Source organism: Lithobates pipiens, unplaced genomic scaffold, assembly GCF_037356315.1.
Source record: "Lithobates pipiens isolate NorthernLeopardFrog02 unplaced genomic scaffold, aLitPip1_a1.2 Scaffold_8, whole genome shotgun sequence".
Lineage (NCBI taxonomy): Eukaryota > Metazoa > Chordata > Amphibia > Anura > Ranidae > Lithobates > Lithobates pipiens.
The window spans coordinates 349271729-349294812 of record NW_027507903.1 but is presented as its reverse complement, the minus strand read 5'-3'; the positions used below and the strand labels follow the sequence as shown (position 1 = coordinate 349294812).

The 23084-nt window shown below is 41.3% G+C and overlaps 1 long non-coding RNA gene across 4 annotated transcripts in view; it reads right to left on the bottom strand.

Moving 5' to 3' along the window:
* The window catches only part of LOC143963619 (uncharacterized), a 463825-nt gene extending 440950 nt beyond the window's left edge, over positions 1–22875 (bottom strand). For 3 of the 4 annotated variants that reach the window (XR_013271009.1, XR_013271011.1, XR_013271010.1), the window contains exon 1: positions 22683–22875. This is a non-coding gene — a long non-coding RNA (uncharacterized LOC143963619). The remainder of the gene's footprint in view (positions 1–22682) is intronic. The other variant, XR_013271012.1, reaches the window with a different exon arrangement.
* Positions 22876–23084: the final 209 nt, after the last annotated feature.

Genomic DNA, 23084 nt, shown 5'->3' with positions numbered 1-23084 from the left:
GTTACAGAGGGCTAGAATTATTGCTTTCGCTCTACCAATCGCGGTGATACCTATTTTTCTTATTTATTTTACCTTTTCTTTTTACACTGTTTAAAATGAAAAAAAAAAAGTGACACTTTTATTCCTATTACAAGGAATGTAAGCATCCCTTGTAATAGAAAAAAGCATGACAGGACCTCTTAAATATGAGATCTGGAGTCAAAAAGAACTCAGACCTCATATTTGGAATTGAATGCAAAAAAATAAAATAAAAAAAAATATAAATGTTGTGATTTTGAAAAAATGACAACAAAAAAATATGCCTTTGAGATGAATGGGTGGAAGTGACGTTTTCGCCCTGCTATGGTAAGGAGATGGGTGGGGGCCATCTTCCCCTCACTCGTCTCCATACCTAGCAAGGAGACGTGATCGCCTCCGCCACTGCCGATCGCTACGGTAAGCGGCGGGAGGGGGCCCTCTCCCGCCACCGATAAAAGTGATCTCACGGTGAATAAACCACAGAGACCACTTTTATCTTGTAGCCGACCGCTGGCCGAACACGGGGATACCTGGGTTATGGCAGCTAGCTGCAGCCATAACAACAATATCCATCCCTAAAGTAGGGAGGTACATCGCCGTGTGCGGCGGTCAGCAAGTGGCTAGGAAAGAATTAGACTGAGGGAGAAGGAAATTTACTGCCTGCATAAAGGTCCAAATTTTGCATATAGAATCTATTTTGTATGTCACTAATAGCTTTGTCCACAATGTTTAGCACGCTTTTTTTAGAGCAATGAGTCTCAGTGTGACCAAGAGTAGAGAAAACAACATTTACAACACTTTTCTGGTAGCATAGTCACTGGTGGCACCTAATTCATTAAAGTCTTGTGACAGTTTCGGCAAAAGTAAGACAAATTCTGGTAGTTCTTGTTTGAATCACTTTACAAATCTGTTGCTATGGCTGCAATAACTTCAAAAAGAATTACTGTGAAAAGGAAACAGAGTAGCAGGCCGCAGGCATTAAAAATGTGTAACACTTTATTTGTAAACAATATATCACTTACAGGTAGGTAGACTGTATTAGGTTCACCGTGCAGAGAAATGAACTGTTAATATGGCAAGATGGAACAAAGGGATCGATATGACTCGTATGCCTAGGACTAAGCACAAGACTCGCCGGATGATGGTGATATCGATGGCATATGCAGCCTCACTCTATGCACATCCACACAGTACAACTCGGCCCGAAGTGCGAAAGGGGGTGGGCGGCAGCATGTTTCAAGGATTCCACCCCTTTTGTCAACCCCCCCCTGATATCACCATCATCTGGTGGGTCTTGTGCTTAGTCCTGTGCATTGGCGGCTAGTGGTAATTATTTTTTGGGGGGTTGTGGCAAACAGTGCACCCACAGCCATCCCCCCTCCCCCCCGGTCCGGTCGGTCGAATCAGCAGCAGCACAGAGCACTTTGGGCATCCCTTCACCTGGGCGATGGGCGGTGGCTTCTCCTTCACCTGCTCTCCTCCTCAGCATCATGGGTGGCTTCCCCTTTCCCTGGCAGGCATCATGGCGGCTTCCGTCTCCTCCCACCAATCGGAACACTTCTCCTTTCAGTAAATTGGGAAACAAGTCTTAGACCCGCTTCCTGATTGACCGGGAGGAGAATCAGTGTGAATTAGTGGATATCCATTTGCTATTGTCACACAACTGGGTGGGCTCGGAGTGCAGGGCTCTGCGCCCCGAGTCCACCCTTTTCTGAAGCCCTTTTAGAGCCTCTGGCTGTAATCACGTGCTTAAAAAACAAAACAAAAAAACACCCCCCCCCCCCCCTTGGAATCCATGCATCCGGTGCCCTGCATGCAGATTAGGGGTCCGCCACTGGTCCTGGATATACTGATCACATTGATCCTTGTGATCCATCTTGCCATGTTGACACATAGGGGTTGATTTACTACAGGCAAATAGGCTGTGCACTTTGCAAAGTGCAGTTACCCAATCACGGCAAGGGAAAAAAAAATAACTGAATTTTTGCTTGCTTATGATTGATTGATGGAAGTCAGCAGAGCTTCTGCTCATTTATTAAGCTCTGGAGCAACTGCTCTTGCAAAATGCACAGTTTATTTGCCTTTAGTAAATCAACCCCGTCATCTCTCTGTAGATGAACCTAATAAAGTCTACCTCCCTGTAAGTGATACTATTGTTTACAAATAAAGTGTTACAAGTTTTTAATACCTGCGCCCTGCTCAGGGTGGACTGACAACTCATGGGGCCCCCCGGCAATAAGAGATTATGGGGCGCCCAGGCTTACAGATGGCTGCCATGCGGCAGCCATCTTTTTGCTGCAACATACCCATGTGGAAGGGAGGGGCACCAAGCTTGGCGACATGCAGAGTGGCAGGAGACTTAGAGCTGGCAACCCAGTAAAATCTCCAGGAGCCTCTCATTGGCAGTGCCACCTTAACAGCACCATTGCTCCTTGGCAAAATACTACACTGAGACCCCTACCAGGGAGAGGATGACCTGCGGCATGCATAGTGCACCATGGCAAACAATGAGCATGGTCAATGGGGGATACTTAAAGGAAGATTGAACAGAATGTGCATCTGCTGTAAACAATGCAAGCATACCACAGACCTTGTACCCATAAAATTCTAATTACTGTGTCGCAACTGATAATCTCACAGACACAAATAAATCACAGTCAAAGGATCATTTGTTTTTAAAATAAATGTTTCCATTATATATGTTTTTTATGCACAAAAACAGGATATTTTTGGCTTACTGAGGCAACCTTACAGAAGAACGTAATTAAAACCAGCAACTGTTGAGACACTGAACACCTTAGTCAGGTCTATGTACAGTATAATGTACAGAGTACTGGGTTAGGAGTAAGTAACAAACAAAACAACATATAGAGTACAGCAGTCAGGATGAGTGCCACACTCACATCAGAGTCCTCCCTTACATCAATATCCCAACATTCTTATATACATCACAGTCCGCAGAGTTCCACCCTATGGCAGAGCCCCCAGTGTGCCACCCTATGGCAGAGCCCCCAGAATAACACCTTACAGCAGAGCCCCCAGTGTGCCACCTTATGGCAGAGCCCCCCAGTGTGCCACCTTATGGCAGAGCCCCCCAGTGTGCCACCCTACAGCAGAGCCCCCCAGTGTGCCACCCTATGGCAGAGCCCCCCAGTGTGCAAACTTACGGCAGAGCCCCCAGAGTCCCAACTTATGGCAGAGCCCCCAGTGTGCCACCCTATGGCAGAGCCCCCAGTGTGCCAAACTACTCCAGAGCCCCCAGAGTCCCACCTTATCACAATGGAGTAGAGTGCTCATTGTAAGTAATGTGTAAGTAATGTGCCCTGAGCATATGAAAACATGTCCAGTACTGACGCTGCAACTTCAGTGCTGGCCTCTGGACAACAGATTCATGTACCTGTTATGTCGTAAGCTCTGACATTTCTGATGTGGAAGTGCAATGGTATTCTAAAGGGAGTATACCACACTCTTTCTGAACTCCAGGGAGTGCCTGTAGACTGCGTGGTTATTATTTTCTTTCTCAAACTGAGTATGTGAAAGATTTCCTTGGATATTTTTCAGTGACTGCATAGAGGTATTGTTAACCTCCCATGCACAGCAGAGGTCTAATGAATGAGTTTACAGAATAGAATTAGCTGGCCTCAAGGCACCAATAATCTGGATAAGAAATTCACAGATTTCAAAGAATTTCTCTTTCCTTAGCTGTACTTATAGCCCCAAGGCTTCTGTACATACAATATTTTCATTCCTACACCAGTATTCTCAGAAATCTTGTAGAAAAGATCCAAGATGGCATACTTATTTTCAAATACACCCCCGGGCACATCGTAGTGACCAGTCTACCTTATTTCTAGTAGTCTTTTGAGAGGTGGCACATTGTAGTTCTGTTGTAATGTAGAGACAATGAAATTAGCAGAATGAACTTGATAACTCAAAAAAAGCTTGGCACAAGGCTCAACTTGCATAGTATGCACCACGGTCAAATTAAGCTGATGGTTGTAACAGTGTATACATGGAACATGTTTCCATTCCATGACTGAAACACCATCATACCACTGACTGATTACATTGTCAATACTGTAGTCCCCATCTAAGAGATGTTTCACCATCTGCTTTGTGATGTATTCAGGATCCCACTGACTCAGGTCCAGCAAACCAATCAGGTGCTCCGCAGGAACAGAGTTACAGACAAACCTGGTCACTATTGATAGATTCTTTATATTGCCACTGTCCCTGGCCCCATCACTCTTTAAAAAGAACCCAGTTGTGTTAGTACTGCCACGATTATTTTTGATTTTATGCAGCACAAGACTTGCCATAGATTTAATTATCTCATTTTGCACATTATGAGATGTATATTTTGCATTCTGTGGTATGCCATTTACTGTGTCGCTGAGTTTTGCATCCTTTAGTAAAGTTATTGAAAGGTGTTATATACCTGGTGGATAACAGGGGGCTGCACCTTGTGTCCAACAACCCTGCTTGTAGTGACAGGAGATGTGAGGACAGGGTGGCATGAGGGCCAATGTTGCAGGCAGCAGCCGATCAGAAGGTAAGAGCTTAGCTGTCACACTCTTAAAGGTCATCAACAGCTGAGTAGTGAGGTACCAAATTGAAAGTCAAGGACAGCATCAGGGTATAGGCTAAGGTCAGCAACAGGAGGACAGTGAGGTACAAAAAAATATAGGGCAGAGGCAGAGTCAGGCTGAGGTCTGTTAACAGCCAGGCAACATGGCACAAAATCATAAGACAGACAGCAGAGTCCAAAACACAAGGTGAGGGCACAAAAGGCAGCCAAGGATCCAGAAAGAGGTCAAAGGGAAACCGGGTCTTACATGGTAAGGCAAAGGTAGCAGGGCAGGCTGCAGGTAAATAAGGAACAAAGCTGAAGACCATAATCTCACTTTTATAGGCAGTTTGGCACCAATATCAGTGCCAAGCATACACCTGCATGTTAAAATGTCCATGCATTCGGGTTAACACATGTCAGGTACTGGCTTTATGCACAGAAAATGCACATGCGCCAGCACTGGTCTTCTCATACTCAAACACACTGGACCCTCCTTGCAGAAGGGAGTAGGTTAGAGCTTGTACTGGGGCTGGTTCATGGGAGCCTCAGTGGACTCTCTGGCTAAGAAACAGCATCCTGGAGCATGAATTACCATCTGGGCAACAGTGGCAGGTTTGCAAAGTAATAAATGATACATAATGTACGACTAATGTAATATGACAAACACAATAAACTAGGTAATGTTAGCTACATGAAGGACAGTAACACACATGCATACCGTGCTGCGATACCACACAATAGATAAAGTAGATAAGCCTGTAGAGACTCCCCTCCTCTCATTTATCTGTCTCTCCAGCCTTATTTTTCTCTCTCCAGCCACTCCTTGATTTTCTGTCTCTACAGCTCCTATAACTCTAATTTTTTGTCTTTCCAGCCCTGCTCCTGATGACATTTTTCTCCTATTTTAATTTAGATTGCAAAGTCATTTTATACAGGCAGTAGCTCTAGCTCTCCTTGTTGTGTCCCTCTAGCTCTGTTGGCATAGTGGTTCTGTGTGTGGCACAGTGTGACTAACAGAGATGCAGGGAGCCAGTAATTACACACTGTTCAGTGAACAGCGATAACCAAATCACTGGGCGTGCTCCTGCTTCACAAGTCAAGACCTGCAGTGCAGGAAGAACATTGATTCCATGTGATCCTGACTGCTGGGAATGGGGTGGATAATTAATATCTGGGAGAGCAGCCTATCCAGGTACCACCCTGTCTGAAAATGCATTGTAGTGTGGATGAACAGCCAATCTCCAGCGCTGTCTGCTGGGTAGAGTGACGGTCACAGTTTCAGATATCAGAGGCACAGCAGAAGTTCTTACGTAATTGTGTAAGTAACCACTGACAACTATGAATACAGTGCCTTGAAAAAGTATTCACCCCCCTTGGAATTTTCCACATTTTGTCATGTTACAACTAAAAACATAAATGTTTTTTATTTGATTTTATGTGATAGACCAACACAAAGTGGCACATACTGTAATTGTGAAGCGGAAGGAAAATTATAAATGGTTTTCAAAATATCTTACAAATAAATATCTGAAAAGTGTGGCGTGCATTTGTATTCAGCCCTCTTTACTCAAAGACCCCTAAGCTAAAATCTTGTGGAACCAATCGCCTTCAGAAGTCACTTAATTATTAAATAGAGTCCACCTGTGTGTAATTTAATCACAGAATAAATATAGCTGTTTTGTGAAGCCCTCAGAGGTTTGTTAGAGGAGCTGCAGAGATCCACAGCTCAGGTGGGAGAATCTGTCCACAGGACAACTATTAGTCGTGCACTCCACAAATCTGTCTTTTATGGAAGAGTGGCAAGAAGAAAGCCATTGTTGAAAGAAAGCCATAAGAAGTCCTGTTCAGGGGTGGACTGACAACTCATGGGGCCCCAGGGCAATAAGAGATTATGGGGCCACACAGTATACACACACACAGTATACAATCACACAGTATACACATACAAGTACACACAGTATACACAGACATGTTTCTATTGGCTTAGAAGGTACTGGAGAGGTGGGGCAGCTATAATCTTGGGATTTTTTGACCAAAAGAATGTCGGTAAGCGACATTTCAGAGACAGATGTAAAAAAAACACAGATTTTTACATACTGTCCCTGATTTTACTAAGGCTGGCAACCCTGATGGGACCGCCTAGTGGCTTGGGGCCCTAAGGCCGCGTACACACGCGGGGACTGTTCGGCCAACTTTGTCCGTCAAACAGTTTCGGCAAACAGTCCCCTCAAAATTAGCATGGACGGACATGGCCACACACGACGTACGAACAGTTTGCTGAAACCGTGCACGATGACGTGAACGGCACGTACAACGGGACGAAAAATACGACGTCCTATACACTGCATTATAACTTTCGGCGTGTAAATCCTTTCTGAGCATGCGCGGAACTTAGTTTGTCGAACAAGCCTACACACGAGGGAACTGTTCGCTGAAACAAGGTTTCAGCGGACAGTTTTTCGGAAATTCCGAAAAACCTTGTTCAGCGGACTGTTCGCTGAAACTGTCCGCTGAACGCCCACACACGGGCGGACTGTCCGCTGAAACACTGTTCAGCGGACAAAGTTGGCCGAACAGTCCCCGCGTGTGTACGCGGCCTCAGGCAGTGCCTGAGTGGCCCAATGGTCAGTCCGCCCCTGGTCCTGTTTGCGGTGTGTGAGAAGCCATGCGGGGGACACAACAAACATGTGGAAGAAGGTGCTCTGGTCAGATGAGACCAAAATTAAACTTTTGGCCTAAAAGCAAAATGTTATGTGAGGAGGAAAACGAACACTGCACATCACCACGGACACACTATGCCCACCGTGAAACATGGTGGTGGCAGCATCATGTTGTGGGGATGCTTTTCTTCTGCAGGGACAGGGAAGCTGGTCAGAGTTGATGGGAAAATGGATGGAGACAAATACAGGACATTCTTAGAAGATAATCTGTTAGAATCTGCAAAAGACTTGAGATTGGGGCAGAGGTTCACATTTAAGTAGGACAACGACCCTAAATATACAACCAGAACTACAATGGAATAGTTTGGTTCAAAGCATATCCATGTGTTAGAATGGCCAGTCAAAGTCCAGACCTAAATCCAATTGAGAATCTGTGGCAAGACTTGAATATTGCTGTTCACAGACGCTCTCCATCCAATCTGACAGAGTTGAGCTATTTTGCAAAGAAGAATGGGCAAAAATATCACTCTCTAGATGTGCAAAGCTGGTAGAGACATCCCCAAAAAGACTTGCAGCTGTAATTGCAGCAAAAGGTGGTTCTACAAAGCATTGACTCGAGGGGCTGGATATAAATGCATACCACACTTTTCAGATATATATTTCTAAAAAAATTTGAAAAACATTTATCATTTTCCTTCCACTTAACAATTATGTGCCACTTTGTGTTGGTCTGTCACATAAAATCCCCATAAAATACATTTATGTTTTTGGTTGTAACATGACAAAATGTGGAAAATGTCAAGGGGTATGAATACTTTTTAAGGCACTGTATATGAGATTGATTTTATTCCCACTGACACAATTCCATAAATAGGGCTTTATTTTACTCCCACTGACCCCAATGTATGAATGAAGTTTTATTTTACTCCCACTGACTCCAATAAATTACCTTTATATTACTACCACTGACATCAATGCAAAAATGAGTTTTATTTTACTCACATTGTTACCACAAGAGATGAGATTCAGGTCTACCTTGAGGTTGAGGTGAATCTTGCATGTTTGCTCTCCCAGTGAACCATTGTGATAATTTTTCTGCCTGAATTATTTGTAATCATAATGCACTCAAAGGCTTTTGAACTTCAATGGGTTAAAGAGGTTGTAAACCTCTCTGTGGAAGTTGTACCTATAGGTAAGCCTAGAATAAGGCTTGCCTATAGCTACTGTAAGTATCTCCTAAACGTGTGCCGTTTAGGAGATATTTACTGTGTTTTGCGCCGCTGATGTCATCGGCCCATGCGCTGTGAAGAGATGGCTCCCCGTGCTGTTTCTTCATGAGCTAGTGCCGTGACTAGTGGCTCTGGGCTTGCCCCTGCAGAGTTGAAAGAATCTCTGCTTTGCTGTGGCTCCTGTGCCCTAAAGAGACCAATTGAAGTACTGCATGGCATCTTTTAGTCTGACTTGTTGAATAGCCCCTTGAACGTTTAGGGGGTACTGGTGGTTTATAGCACAGAGGAGGAGGGGGTGGGGCTGACAGATCTTGCATCATCACCACCAGCTGTATGGAGACGTGGTGGCAAAACCAGCTCCAGCACTGAGCCCTGTCCTGCTTCTTTCCTAGTTGTAAGCAGAGTTAGCCAGTGTGCTGGAAAAACAATATATCGTCCCTGACTATGCTTGATGGACCACATGTAAGCAGTAATGTGGACCTTGCTGCTGACTGCCTTGCCCAACAATGCCAAAACATTGCCTTCCACTTCATGGGACAGAGCTGGAATGGCCTTATGTGAAACGAAATAGTGAATGGGAACCTACCATTGTGGTACAGCACATTCTGAAAATTCACGGAAGGGGGAAGAATCCACCAGACAGAAAGGCAAAAGTTGTAAAGTCAGAAATTTAAACAAGCTGGAATTTAAACACTGGGCATGTGGGTGGCAGGGAGTGTATTTTTTTTTTTTTATACAGCAGCTAGGGCAGAGAAGTTTTCTGGCTATAACAGCTCCACAATCTGATGGAATAGGGTGGCTGCTCTCTAATCTTCCATGATGACTGCCTCTGGAGGACATCCTGCCTCATTTGGGTTGTTTCTCCCCCTCACTTTTCTCCTCTGCTCTATCTGGCACCCAAGTCATGTTAGTGACCTCATCATCAACCCCTCCATCCTCATCATCACTGGAGCCAATCTGGAAATACTCTGCGGCTGGGGGAACATGACTGCCAATTTGTTGTTTATCAGTGTTCTTCCCTCTTTGTAGGCTCATATTACTCCCTTCCTCTACCTCAAAACAAATCTCAGAATCAAGTAATGTCTGTGCATCCTCAAGAAGCAAGTGGCTGGTGCTGTGTTCAAATAATTCAGCTGACTCCTTCATGGATGATGCTGGGGCTATGATAGGAGTAGCTGTAGACAAGGAGGCTTAATAAGCCTGTCTGCCAGCTACAGTGGACTCATAGAGGACAAGAATGAGGAGGATGGTTTAGTAAGCCAGTCTACCACCTCCTCTGCATGCTGTGGCTGGATAGCATGGGCAACATCATTAAACAGAGAAAAATGTGCCCTGCCTGAGGATGAACCATGTCTACCTTTGTCTGTGGACAAAGACGCTGCTGCCCCCTCATAGTGGCATGGGAACATCTGCCTCTTCTTGTTGGCCTCCCAGACAAGATGGGGGTGCTTATTGCCCAAATTGAGGACTGACGCTGACAGAAATGTAAAAACTATAAAAAAAAATTTAAAAAGGGGGAACACCAGCATCACAGTCAGAAAAACTGTGGCTGAGAATTAAAAAAAAGGGGGCAGGCAGGGGACAAAAAAAACCTGAAAAAAAAAAAAAACGCAGCAACCGAAACAAAAAAGGGTATACAGCACAAAATGTTATGCAATGCTGTATTAAACACTGCACTACACTAACACACTACACTGACATTATACTCACACTATAGTGACACATACTACACTCACACTATACTGACACACTACACTATACTCACACTCTACACTCAGAGTCACAATAAGTGAAAACACTAACTCGCTATCAGCAATCTGTGGGAAGAAACCTTTTATAGTGTGGGGTGGGACTATGAGCACTGAGCTGTGATTGGACAAAGTCATCATGACTTTGTCCAATCAGGGCTCTGACAGGGCTTTGTGCCCTAATTGGCAAAGCCTTGCACCTGACCACTGGTCAGGTGCATTACTTTATCCAATTCGGGCCCTAGAATGCAATGTGAAGCATGTAGTGCATTGTGGGGAGCTTGGTAGGCGCCCTGCATATTCAGGTGTTCACCGAATGGATAAACAGGCAATGTTCGGGCCGAACTTTTGCTCGGCCCGAACCATTTGCTCAACTCTTTTTATGACCATAAATCATACAAATACTGCTTACTTTTCATTAAGGATACATTTAAAAAAATAAGAAAATAAACAGTAGCAAACTTTAAAGATTAACTAAAGGCAGAACTTTTTTATTTAGTTTTGGATAGAGTGGAGAGGGATTAGAACACCTGCCAGTTTTTATTGCTGTCTGTGTTCCCATTAAAGTGGTTGTAAACCCTCCCCCACAACTTTGTCCCATGCAAATCAGCATAAAAAACCTAATGAACACTGCTTCTAGATATCTCCTTACTTGCTTAGTATTGTTGTAATCCTTGTTGTTCTGTACAATGAAGTCACTGAGCATGCCCAGATCTCCCCTGATTTAAGGCACACTCTCTATGTCTTATCTATTTGTTATCAGGACTTCCTACGGCACAACACTGAACTCTGCTAATCACTCAGAGCTTCCTCCTACACACCATGTGACCTCACATACAGTCTAAACTTGGCCATTACTGCAGTCTTATCAGCTGAAGCTGATAAGTCTGACAAAGGGAAACATTAGACATCGGCAGAAGTAAAAACTATAAAATAAACAAGTAAGCTATGAACAGGGAAGTAGGGTTGCCATAGAAACATTGGATTGAGAAGGAGGCTTGGTTAACAGTACAGGAAGTGCTCGATGTAAGGGCAGAAATACACTCCACTGTGGACTCAGAAAACACTACTTAAGATGGTGCTGCCTAACCCCTGGAAACAAGTTTTTTAAAGTTTCTTTAAATGGTAAGTAATATGCGATTTGGGCTGGATTACAGTGGCTATAGTCTGATAATGACTTATTATAATGGACTAAATGAAAAGAAGCATCAGAGTGGGAGAGTTTACTTCCTCTTTAAGGTGATTGGATATAGAGTGATTGGATATATAGTTGTGTCATCCTTTTATATAGTTTTGGTATATATAAAGGAGATTGCATAGTGTATTGCCACCTTTATACACTTAAAATAAACTTGTCACGCTTTCGGTGCCAATAATTGTTAACAGCACCTGAAACGTGAAAGCCAACATGCATTTTGTCATGTGGAAAAAAACTTGACAAATGCACACATGTCCCGTGAGCTATTATGCCATGCTATTTCTTGGAAAAAAGCACCAAAAACATGCACTCCCACTAGGAAAGTGAAATTGTTGTGTTTACACAAGAATAATGAAAGCTGAATGTCTCCATCCACTCCCTCCCATGTACTTGTATAAAGCTGGCTATACACTATGCAATTTGATTGTACAATCTCTGATTTACCAAAACTAGGTAATAGGATTACCAACCTGAACAGTCTATTCAACTTGTATCAACTCAGGCAGGCCCTTGTACTACATCTAAAAGAGACTATACAATCAGATTGTACTATGTATGGACACCCTAATGCAAGAATTAGGAAAGTGGGTGGAAATAAAAAAGAGGTGGTATAGTGATGAGGGTCCAGAGGAGTAAAACATGCCCTATTCTTTGATGCAGCAAGGCAGTGCATGATGGGATATGAAGTTTCCTGAATGATCACATGATGTTACAGGAAGTCAGGTCTCAGAATGCATTTTTTTTTTAATTGTGAAGGTAAGGGAGAGACAGAATCAGAGTCAGAAAAGATATAAGGAAAAGCTTCTATTTATTATGAAAAATAAAATTCTAGCTGGAAAGGTGAACTTAGCCTTTAAAACAGGATTTTATGAGGGGAAGAGGCGGAGTCGCGGGCAACAGGCATGTCCAGCTGAAGTTCCCCATCTCTCGGGACTCCTTGGCTGATAAAGACACAAGGTATGGTAAACTGAAAATAATCTTACCATAAGCCTCCTCAGTGACCCTGTGATAAATAAAATGGTCTTTGGTGCCACCCAAGATAAAAATAAATGAAAGAGTGCCAAGGATACACAGTAAAATGGCACAGCCTCCTTCCTCACACACAGGCACATCTCGTGCTGCTAATCAACTGCATTTACCTCAGGATGCCTATAATAACTCTGACTAAATACAGCGCCGCCTCACACGAAAAACAAACAGATTCCCTACATCCAAATATTTTGCCACAAATAGAAAAAATGTTACAGAAAGCCTTTAAGCTGACCTTAGACTATATAACTGAAAGTCTCACAAAAGAAATCTGTGCGTTAGGCCATTGCACTTCTGACCTAGAAATCAGAGTGGATGACATGGAAACTGTACTGTCCCATGATAATGAATTAGAGACTCTTAACCACTTGCCGCCCGCCCTATAGCAAATAGACGGCGGCAAAGTGGTTGCATAATCCTGACCGGACGTCATATGACGTGATCAGGATTATGAGCCGATGCGCGCCCCCGGGGGCGCGCATCGCGGCGATCGTTGTTGCGGGGTGTCAGTCTGACACCCGGCAACTACGATCTCGGTAAAGAGTCTCCGACGGAGACTCTTTACCACGTGATCAGCCGTGTCCAATCACGGCTGATCACAGTGTAAATAGGAAAAGCCGGTGATCGGCTTTTCCTCACTCGCGTCTGTCAGACGCGAGTAGAGGAGAGCCGATCGGCTGCTCCTCTGACAGGGGGGTCTGTGCTGATTGATTATCAGCACAGCCCCCCCGAGGATGCCCACACTGGACCACCAGGGATGCCACCAGACCACCAGGGATGCCAAGGACAAGGTATGCCACCCTAGACCACCAGGGATTCCAGTCAGTGCCACAATGGATGCCAATCAGTGCCCATAATGGATGCCAATCAGTGCCCACAATGGGCATCACTGATTGGCATGCATTATTGATTGGCACTGATTGGCATCCATTAGTACAAAATATTATAATACAATGCCGCCTACCAGTTCCCATCTGTGCCGCCTATCAGTGCCTACCCATGCCCACCTGTGCCGCCTACCCATGCCCACCTGTGCTGCATACCCATGCCCACCTGTGCCGCCTAACCCATGCCCACCTGTGCCACCTATCCATGCCCATCCATGCCAATCCGTGCCAATTTGTGCCACCTATCAGTGCCCATCCGTGTCGCCCATCAGTGCCACCCTATCAGTGTCCATCAATGCCACCTCATCAGTGCCACTTCATTGGTGCAACCTCATCGGTGCCCATCAGTGCCGCCTTATCATTGCCCATCAGTGTAACCCCATCAGTGCCCATCAGTGAAGGAGAAAACTTACTTATTTGCAAAGTTTTGAAACTGAAACAAAAAAAAAACATTTTTTTTTTCAAAATTTTCGGTATTTTTTTATTTGTTTAGCAAAAAATAAAAACCCCAGAGGTGATCAAATACCACCAAAAGAAAGCTCTATTTGTGGGAAAAAAAACTATAAAAATGTCATTTGGGTACAATGTAGCATGACCGCGCAATTGTCATTCAAAGTGCGACAGCGCTGAAAGCTCAAAATTGGTCTGGGCAGGAAGGTGTTTAAGTGCCTGGTATTGAAGTGGTTAAGGAAGAAAACCTTATTCTGCAAACATGCTTAGAGGACTTTGAAAATAGAGCGAATCGATCACTTCTTCAAATATGAGGAAAACCTGAGACCAAGAACTACTACCGTCAATCCCGATCGATCGTTTGGAGATGGATAGGATTCACAGAGCTTTAACACCACGCAGTGTGATATTATTGCGAAATTCTGCTTCTATCGCACCAAAGAACAATTCTTGGCTGCAGCTAGAGGAAAATATTCCCTCATCTTTCAAGATCATCCTTATCAGCTTTTTGCTGACCTTTCCCCAATTACTGTGGCTAAACAATGTGCACTGAAACCCTTACCCTCATTCTTATCAATGGGGATTTCCATTTTCTATCCGCTTTACCTATCAAGGTGTCAAACATAGATCCTCAGATGAACTAGAAAGAACTACATCTTATCGAAAGATCTTTAACTAGCCTTCATCGATGCACAACATCCAGCTCCTCTCAAGAATCCTCCAAATCTGAAAAAGATAGAGGCCGACATAATTCCTCTAAGCCCTTGTACACACGGTCGGAATGTGTCCGATCGGACCGTTTTGTCGGATATTCCGACTGTGTGTGGTCTCCATCAGACTGTTTCCATCGGAGTATCCGACGGACCAAGTTTTCCAACTTGTTGGTAAAATTTTCCGACAAAATGCTCCGATCGGACATACTCCAATCATGTAGAAAATTCCGATCGGACAAAGTGCCACGCATGCTCAGATCAAATTCCTACATCAAAGCTATTGGCTACTAGCCTGAACGTAGTCCCGTCGTAACAAAATAACGTCATCACGTTCTGAACGATCGGATTTTCCGACAACTTTGTCTGACTGTGTGTATGCAACAGTTTCGGGCAAAATCCGTTGGACAAAATCCGACAGACAAAATCCGATGGATTTGGTTGTCGGAATGTCCGACCATGTGTACAAGGGCTAAGAGAAGTCGATTCAATTCTCCTGATATAGATCCTGTAGACACAATAGGCTGAATGACTTTCACTCCTTATCTTGAAGCATATTCAATCTTAAGGCTTTGCCTTTCTTTGGTCACTAAGTAATTTACCACCTTCAGTATAATCTAACTAAACTTATTTAAAATAATACTGTTCTATTAATTTAACTTTTAACCCCCATAACCTCAGATAAACATATTTTATGTTTTAACTATTTACCTCATTTCTCCCCCCCCCCCCCCCCAATCCAATGAGATACCTGATGTCTTGATTATAACCTTATTTACTTATATTTATCTTAGAGTAAAATCTAGTTATTTTTTAAATTGAAGTACTTCTATTGTTTTATATTTAATGATCCTGTTTATCAATATCACTATTTTCCTTCTTCATTAGTGGCAATCCTATGGTTGCTATGCAAACTATACAGTTTCTTATTTTAATATATTTTTTCCCTAGGGTTACCTGTAGGTATATATACTCACCTTACAGTATAGTTGTTAATAGCTAATTACCGTATATACTCGAGTATAAGCCGAGATTTTCAGCCCCTTTTTTTAGGCTGAAAGTGCCCCCCTCGGCTTATACTCGAGTCACCGCCGTCTGCCTACCCGATCAGCGTGTCGTGCAGACAGACGGCGGCCATTCCACTATTCAAAAGCCGCGCCTCCCTGTCTGTGATAGGCGGAACACTCAATTTCCCAGCAGTCAGTGGTCTGCCTATCACGGACATCCGCTCATCCTCATACTACGGACGAGGATGAGAGGATGTCCGTGATAGGCGGAACACTGACTGCTGGGAAATTGAGTGTTCCGCCTATCACAGACGGAGGCGCGGCTTTTGAACAGTGGAATGGCCGCCGTCTGTCACAGACGAGGAGAAGAGGTGCGGCGATCCTGGCATGGCCGCCGTATGTTTTTACATGCAGATCGCTGCAGAAGGACACAGGCTGCAGAAGGACAAAGAGGCACAGGACACAGGTAGGCTGGACACAGGGATGGACACAGGGATGGACAGGCATGTCTCACCCTCGGCTTATACACGAGTCAATACGTTTTCCCATTTTTTTGTGGTAAATTAGGGGCCTCGGCTTATATTCGGATCGACCTATACTCGAGTATATACGGTAACCATTGCCACCGTCATTTTGTTATAGGGTGGGCGACAAGTGGTTAATAAATAAAGACCAGGTCGGCTTTATCCCACATCGCCAAGCAGCAGATAATGTATACAAGAATACTTTACTAAATCAACAGCTAAATACAAATGACAAATACCCATCTTATCTTTAGATATCAAAAAAGCATTTGATACAGTTTTGTGGCATTACCTACATTTTGTCCTGCAGTGTTGGGGATTTGGTCCTCATTTTATTAGCTGGGTCTCCTCATTATACAAAAATCACAAAGCTTATGTTAAATATTCTGGATATTAATAAAACCTATTTGACATCTGGAGGTGTACGCGTCAGGGATGCCCACTTTCCCCACAGTTATTTGCCCTACTTTCTGAACCCCTTGCTCACTCAATCCATACTGACCCCTCTATTAAAGGTTTAGATTTAGCTGGTCACCAACATAAACTTTGCCTATTTGCTGATGATGTCTTAATCTTTATGTCATCCCCTCGTATTTCTGCTCCTAATCTTATAAGAAAACTTGATCACTTTGCCCACGTATCTGGTCTAAATTTTAACTCTCAAAAATCTATAAACTTAAATATACCTTTACCTCCTCATATTTTACAACAAGCGCAACATCCCTCCCTTTCTCATGGTCCACTGCACTCCTTCTTTACCTAGGGATAACTCTCACACCCTAACTTTCTGACATTTTCACTGCCAATTATCCTCCAATTTTTCATCAAATATCTAATCTTCTGACACAATGGTCCTCTCTACCATTATCTTGGATAGGTAAAATTAACGTAATAAAGATGGCTATACTGCCCAAAATTCTTTATCTTTTTCGAGTTTTACCTATCCCTGTTCCAGCATACTTTCTCAGAATACTACAGCATAATGTATTAACTTTCGTTTGGGGCTTCCAGAGCCCAAAGGGGACTAAGTTTTCCTAATTTTACCACCTATTACCATGCAGCTCAATTAGCTCATATCCCTAAATATCACAGAAAACATCAAATTCCGCTTTAGGTTGCTCTGGATTGGATCAATAGATTGCAACCCACTTTCAATAACCAACCTTGTATGGTCTAATTCCTCCAACCGTTAAAAACGCAATAATCCTATAACTAAACATACTTTAGCCATTTGGGATAAGTTTCAATTAGTAAATAGACTACAATCTCCCCATATACATACCTCTTTTATCATTTCTTAAAAATCCACTTTTCTATACTGTTCGGTCTTCCCCTAAATTGTTTAAAGCATGGACCTCCACTAATTTAACTCAACTCTGTGAACTAGCATCCTCTACTTCATTCAAAACTTTCCCTGACTTTTGTGAAAGTCACAAACTTCCTAATACAGAGCTCTTTCGATATCTTCAGATTACATTTTTTTCATGCCTATACAAGGAAGAATTAATTTGGATAAATTAACGTGCTTTGAAAATATATGTAAATGTGACCCACACTCTAAGGGACTTATTTCAATTCTTTACACTCATCTTATTACTAAACCCAACTCAGAACCACCATCATATGTGGCTAAGTGGGAGATGGATCTTGGGTTTTGGTTGGAAGCAGCCGATTGGGATAAGATTTTGATCACAACTAAGTCCTCACCAAACATAGCTGGCTTAGAGCCAAATTAAAAGTACTCAAACAGTGGTATTTGGTCCCTGTCAGAATTGCGAAATATGCTCCAAATGATTTCCCATTGGATTACATCTTCATACTTGGTGGGACTGCCCTGTAGCAAAAAAAATATGGAAAGATGTATTTCTTATGATTTCAACACTGTTTGAAATCCTTATCAATCCTGATCCTACAATATCACTTTTAAACTTAAAACCGGCCAGATCACTACAGCCAAAAAACAAATAATTGCCAAAGCTTGGAAATCCCCGTCCTTACTAATTGCTGAAACTAAAAATAGAGTCACTCAAGCAATGATCCCTGCCAAAACAGAGGCTATAACTCTAGATAAAATATCCAACTTTGAGAATATATGGAATCACTGGGTGACTCACTTTTTCCCTTCCGAATTTTGATGCTTCCCTACTAAGACCTTGGTAATCTCGATTTATAATTCCATTCTCTGCATTCATGGTATATGTTTATTACCATGTACTACCCCAGGGACCCCACTACCTCTCATTTCTTTCTTCCCTATCTATTTTTTCACCTACCTAAGATTACTTTTTAATTTATCTTCTTTCTCTCTTCTACTTTTTCCCCTATTCTCTCTCCTCTCTTTCAATTTGCTCTTTATATAGTTCTGGTAGCAGAACTTTTATTTCCTTGGTTATCATTATACCAATTGTAAATACTTCCAATATGTAGTATAAGATTTTAGAGTCTATAATAAATGATTTATTTTTTTACATTTTTATTTAAAAACTATACACTTGATTAAGACCTTTTTTTTAAATCTGAGGTCATCTTATATTAACCTGGTCTAAGTTGGTTTTATCCTCTCTTAGGGTCCTTTCACATGGGGCGGATCAGTGCTAATCCACCCCGTGGATATCCGCTTGCTCAGCGGGGATTGCCAGAGCGATCTCCGCTGAGCAGGAAGATGACAGGTCTGTCTCTGCACACTGCGCAGGGACGGACCTGTCACAGCGCTGCTCTCCCCTATGGGAGATCGGGTGACGACGGACCACAGTGTCCATTGTCACCCGATCCGATGACAGATGGAAAAATAGCTTTTTCCTCCGTCACACTTTTTTGGATCGGAGCGGGTCGGATGTCAGCAGACTTGTCACCGCTGACATCCGATGCTCCATAGACCTCTATGGAGCATCCATTCAGGTAAGCCTGAAAAACTGACAGGCGGACCTGAACAGATCGTCTGTGTGAAAGGGGCCTTATACAATGTATGACATAATATTTTGAGTAGTTAGATCTAAGCTAAAATTGTTTTGGTTAAACTACGTATGTACTAGAGAAGTTCTGCATGTTGGATATCAGCCCACTCTGCTTCCTATACAGCTGCTTAGTGTATAAATTAGAGGTTGGAAGGCTGTAAGGCTGTTGGGGAGGGGGAACAGGATGAGCTAAGCTGCTGAAATGAATGTAAAAGTGTTTGCTGCTGTTAATTTTGAGGTTAAATTACTTAACAGTGACTGCCGCTATAGAGGTAACTGAGGTCTTGATGTAAATCTAATTTAGTGCTTGTTAAGAATATTCAGATATTGGAATGCTTATAGCCTGGTCACAGTTGCAATAAAACCTTGCAAAGAATACCCAATCATGTGCAAGCAAAATAAAAAACAGCATTTTTGCTTGCACATGATTGGATGATGTAGGCCAGCAGAGCTTCATCTCATTCACTAAGCTCTGAGGCAGATCCCCTTGCAAAATGAACAGCCTATTTTCATTTAGTAAATCAATACCATTGCCTATTTACAGCATGGGATCATGCAATCACTGCACTGTTAATATGGCAGTCATTCTCTCACTGTCCTATAGTTCTCCTGGTTCATGTGGATCTGGGCAGCTGTTGGGTGTCTTCTTGTGGAATATCTCTTAACAGTCATTAAAGAAAAACCGGTCCCTCTTAAGGTGCGATTCCCGGTGTGGAAACTATAGGTAATTTTAGTTTATCTTTTTAATGAATACACATTTTGAGTTTTATTTGCACAATTATCTAAAATACATTTTTATTTGACTTTCATATTTTTACAATATTTGTCTGCTGTGCCTACTTTTGATTACTGCAAATAGACATGTGAAATTCGTTTAGTTCCGAATTCGTTTTTTTAACAAATTTTGACAAATTCGTTAATTCCGAAATTTCCAAATTTTCGAATTTTGAATTTCCGAAATTCATATTTCCGAAATACGAATTTCCAAATTTCAGATTTTCGAATTTCCAAAATATGAATTTCTGAATTTCGAACTTTAATTTTTTTGTAATTCGAAAATTCGGAAACTCGAAAATCTAAAAAAAGAAAGAAAATCTGTAAAATTCGAAATAATAACTAACTATTAAATTATAGGTATTAGAATTTCCTTTCAAATTTGGCTGTTTGTGAACGTAACTAGTACGCATTTATCTGAAGTTATGAATTATCTGAAATAACGAATACCGTATCTAATCGAATGGAACATAACGATCTAATAATAATAAATAATAATAATAATGAAAACCTTTTTATTATAAATTTGTTCCATTCTATTTGTTTAGATGTGGCATTTGTTATTTCGGATAATTCGTAACTTCAGATAAATTTGTATTTGTTACGGTCACAAACAGCCAAATTTGGAAGGAAATTCCAATACCTATAATTTAATACTTAGTTATTATTTCAAATTTTACAGATTTTTGAATTTTTGGATTTTCAAATTTTTTTATTTTTTAATTTCGGAAATTCGGAAATCCAAAATTTGAAAATTCGGAAATTCCAAAATTCAGAAATTCATAAAAAAAGCAAAAACAGAATGAAACGAAAATTAACACATTTTTTGTCAGTGCACATGTCTACTTTTAAGACAGTACAGTTAGGAACTTTGCTAAAGCTAAGCAAAAATGGGAATTGACTAAAAAGAAAACTACATGATTCCCCCATCCACACATTGATGTGGATAGGGGAATTCTTCCCACTGAGCCTTTGTATTCTGACACCAGGAAGACTTCACTGATTAGCACTGCTGGCTATAGCTTGCGGTGCTGATTAGGCAGGGAAAACCTGACAGGGTGGTTGTACAGAAGTCAATTGTTAGATTGACTTCTGTACAACCTCCCCGCCCATACATGGATCAACATTTGGCCACTCCCTGCTGCAAAAATAATGATCCATGTATGGCCTGTTTAAATGATTGCTGATATAAGACCATCTAATCATGCAAACTGTTTTCCAGCCTTTCTAAGCAGGTTTCCTATATGCATATGTAATGGCCACATATGGACATCCCCATCAATATAAATATCTTCAAACTATAAATATAAGCCAGATTTTTTGGAAAATTGACATGAACAGTTACAGTTATTAATATAAAGTAGATCCCATCCACTTTTAGATTATAAAATTCAAAATTAGAAAAAAAACGAGAATGTCTTGTAATTCTTAGATGTCCCTTCCATCATGTTGTTCTGCGTGTTTTCCAATAATGATCAAGTAACAGAAAGTCTTTCACATATCATAACATTCCAAACATGTGTCATTACTATCTCCTAATTTTTTTCTACCCATTTTTAGCTTCTTATTACCCATTTCTACCATCCTTCTGCCTAAATTCCAGCTTTTGCTTAGTCAAAAAAAGTGAGATTGTTAGAAAACGAACATAAGTGGGGGATATGAGTAAACTCCAAGAATTTAAGATTCTGCACTGCTTTGGTATTAGTATGTCTTGTATACAAGCTTACTGGTCTTTTAGCATGGAGGAAACTATACTTACACTTATCTGTTCCCGTTATATTACCAAATATTGTAGCGTAATGGCCTTTCCGATAGTGTCATGTCAACTGGAATGCTGATGCAAATGGTAGCTGTTACTTTAAAGCCTACTCTTTATTTCACTCTTAACCCTGATATTGCATACTGTTCAGAATTTTCTGTGTTTTAGCTCTGCCAGTGGTTGAAATATTGATGGTGATCGTTGGATAATGAGCATCTAGAAGTAATAAAAGCCCCCAAGATTGGCCAGACATGCTGGAAACTCTTTGTTACCAATCATCAAGTATAGGGTAAATCTTCAGTGGTTCAAGTATCTAGTGATTGCAATAAACACCCCTGGGTCTTTGATGTTTTCCTGAAAACTTGAGGTTTCCAGCCTACGTTTAGCCAGCCTATTTTTCTTATTTACCAAGCATTGCACTATATAAATGAGATTTGTAAAAAAAAAAGAGTAGAACATTAAATGTTTTTTTTTTTTTCTAAGTTTCAACTTGCTCCAGAAACGAATATTTACTGTCATCCACATATACAGTAACTGCATAGATACATGAACAAAAAAGATTCCAAATCATAGAGATCCAGGCTAAAGGTGTGGACATTGCTGCATTTACGTTATCTTTCTATTAACAAACACAAACTCTGACTGTACAAATACATTAGTCTAAAAGCATTCCAGCGGCATTTGTGTATTTAGCACAGTTCAAATAAAGAATTCGGCTTTTTGGTTCAATCAAAATAAGAATAATAAAGAAGTGTAGGCTTGATAGAAGATTGTTAACAGCTATAAGAGTAAAAGTGAAAGTGACTGTGTACCCTCAATCTTGTTTACTTAATCTCTCTTACATGTAAAAATAACGTTCTGCAAAATATAGAGTTTTATAACATATAAAGTATTTATCTAATAAATAAGTATGTTTTATTCATCAGGCAAAGCATGTTACTGTATATTACACTATAGCTTTTATAGTGACAATTATGTGCACTGCAAAAACCTAGCCCAAATTAAATATTTTTAATAAATAAACAGTATAAAATATCATATAGTCTTTAAATGCAAACATATATATATATATATATATATATATATATATATATATATATGCTAATTGTAATATCTTACTAAAATAAAGGCAATGCTATAAGATGGTTCCTTAGTGAACTATTACCTTCACCTTGGTTGTCTTTTGTCCATCCTTAGTGCTCAGTCCCAATTTATAATCCACTCCATTGGTATGATATCCAATCAAGGGGAATAATCCATTTGAAATGCCCTACAACGCTGGCATGTTACTCGCTTGCACCTCTTTTTCAACTGCTGGTTTTATAAATGGCAGCAATGAATCTTTATGAGCAAGTTGCTTTCACTTTTCTTTCTGCAGCAGATACAACAGAATCTTCTAGCTTTGCTTGCTTATGCTGAGTAGTGAGTTGTTATTACACAATGTAATAGTGACAGCTGTTTCACCTAATCGTGTTTACTAATATGTAGCTGTCTTAATACTTATGAGTTAATGCATGATTTATATTGTTTTAGATTAAAGTTATTAATTATTGCACCAAAGTAATCA